The sequence below is a fragment of the Arachis ipaensis genome, chromosome B4 (assembly GCF_059453495.1).
Source record: "Arachis ipaensis isolate K30076 ecotype BB chromosome B4, ASM5945349v1, whole genome shotgun sequence".
Classification (NCBI taxonomy): Eukaryota; Viridiplantae; Streptophyta; class Magnoliopsida; order Fabales; family Fabaceae; genus Arachis; species Arachis ipaensis.
Window position 1 is genome coordinate 23,421,757 of NC_142439.1, and position 2,451 is coordinate 23,424,207.

The 2,451-nt window shown below is 39.6% G+C and overlaps 1 pseudogene; it reads right to left on the reverse strand.

The window, feature by feature from the left end:
* Window positions 1-1,025: 1,025 nt before the first annotated feature.
* On the reverse strand, window positions 1,026-2,126 carry LOC148566917 (uncharacterized; annotated as a pseudogene).
* Window positions 2,127-2,451: the final 325 nt, after the last annotated feature.

Sequence of the window (2,451 nt, forward strand, 5' to 3'; positions counted from 1 at the left end):
ATAGAGGTGTTCTCATCCTCCCCTGTGTCAAGAATCACAAAATCTGTTGGGAGGAAGAATTTACCTACTTTGACCAAAATATTCTCCACTAATCCGTATGCAGGCTTCATAGATTTATCTGCCATCTGTAATGCTATCCCTGTGGGTTGTGCCTCTTGGATTTGCAACTTCTTCATCACAGACAAGGGCATTAAATTGATGCTTGCTCCTAAATCACATAATGCTTTCTCAAAGGTTGTGCTCCCAATGGTGCATGGAATTTGAAAGCTCCCTGGATCTGGCATCTTCTTTGGTAAGTTATTCTGAATGATGGCACTGCATTCTTTAGTCAGGACCACAGTCTCATCTCCCCTTAAAGGCTTCTTCTTTGACAACAGCTCCTTCATGAACTTGACATAGATAGGCATTTGTTCCAAAACCACAGCAAAAGGAATGTTGATTTGCAACTTTCTGAAGACTTCCAAGAACTTTGAAAACTGCTTGTCCTTGGTCTCCTTTTGAAGTCTCTGAAGATATAGCATTTTAGGCTTGTACTCAGGAGCCTTTGGCAATGTAGGATAAGTGTCAAGAGAGTCTGGGAATGGGTTGTCTGCACGCTTTGGAGGAACGTGCTCTACTTCTTCCTTCTTCTCATCTGAAGCTTCTTTTTCAACTAACTCTCCATTGACCTTGGTCTTAGAGCCAGCTACTTTACCACTTCTCAATTGAATAACCTTGCAATCTTCTTTTTCAACTGGCTCCTCATTAACTTGTGCTTCTGCACTTGCTACTCGTCCACTTATCAAGGTGATAGCCTTGCATTCCTCTCTTGGATTTGGAATTGTGTTACCAGAAAGGCTATTAGTGGTCCTCTGATCAATTTCATTAACTTTTGTGGCTAGTTAACCCATCTGAATCTCTAAGTTCTTGATTGATGCTCTGGTTTCCTGTTTAAAACTTGCTAGTATTGCTTCCAAATCATTGTTCTGCTGGGGCTGGGAAGTTGCTTGCTGAGATGACTAAAACTGGTGGTTATTAAAATTTTTCTATTGAAAACCACCCTGAGAATTATTATTAAAATTCTGTGGCCTCTGAGGTTGCTCTCTCCACCCAAAATTTGGGTGATTTCTCTACCCCTGATTGTAGGTCTGAGAATAGGGATCATTGTTGGGATTTCTAGGAGCACTCCCCATGTAATTGACCTATTCAGAAGAGGATTGAGCATACCCATAATTATCATTTTGTACAAAATTACCTGTCATGTCATAAGAGGCCTCTTGAGGTAGATTTTAGGTGTTGATAGCTGAGACTTACATGCCACCCATCTGTTGAGTAAGTAGACTTATTTGCTGAGACATAAGCTTATTCTGAGCAAGAAGAGCATTAAGAGCTTCTACTTTCATAACACCCTTCTTTTGATGAGCCTCAGAGTTCACAGGATTCCTGTTAGATGAGTATAAATATTGGTTGCTAGCAACCAATTCAATCAGCTCAATAGTCTCCTCTGGTGTCTTCTTCTTGTGCAGTGAACCACCTGCAGAATTATCTAAGCACATCTTGGACATTTCACCCAAGCCTTTATAAAAGATATCTAGTTGGGTCCATTTGGAGAACATGTCCGAAGGGCATTGCCTAATCAGTAGCTTGTACTTCTCCCAAGTTTCATAAAGAGTTTCACCATCCTTCTGCCTGAATGTCTGAACCTCTACCCTAAGCTTAGTTAGCTTCTTAGGTAGGAAAAATTTAGTAAGAAACTCAGTAACAACCTTGTCCCAAGTATCCAAACTCTCCTTGGGTCGGGAATCTAGCCATAGCTTTGCTCCATCTCTCAGAGCAAACGGGAAGAGCATGAGTTTGTACACCTTTGGGTTCACTCCATTTGTCTTCACAGTATCACAAATCTGTAGAAAATTAGAAATAAATTGATTTGGGTCTTCGTGGGAAAGACCATGATACTGGCAGTTTTGTTGTACCAGGGTGACCAATTGTGACTTCAACTCAAAGTTGTTCGCAGTTATAGGAGGCACCACAATGCTTTTTTCATAAAGATCTGCAGTAGGAGCAGAGTAAGAGCCAAGTACTCTCCTTTGTTGATCATCCCCATTCTGATTTGCCACATTGACATTAACAGCATTATTAGGATCCATAGTGGATTCTGCAGCTTGGTAAAGTCTTGCTTGTTGCAAACGCCGCCTGAAAGTTCTTTCAGGTTCAGGATCAAAGTCTAAGAGATGTTCCTTGTCTCTGTTCCTGTGCATAAACAAACAGAAAACAAGAAAAGATGGGAATCTCTACGTCAGAGTACAGAGAATTTCCAGTGAGATAACCTGTGTAAAATAATAAAATAGATATACTAAATAAATAAAACAAAAAAATTCAAAAATTAACAGGGAGAATAAACATAAAAAAATTGAAATTAAAATAACTAGGGGACACCAAACTTAATTTCAGAAATTAAAAAAAATATTAATG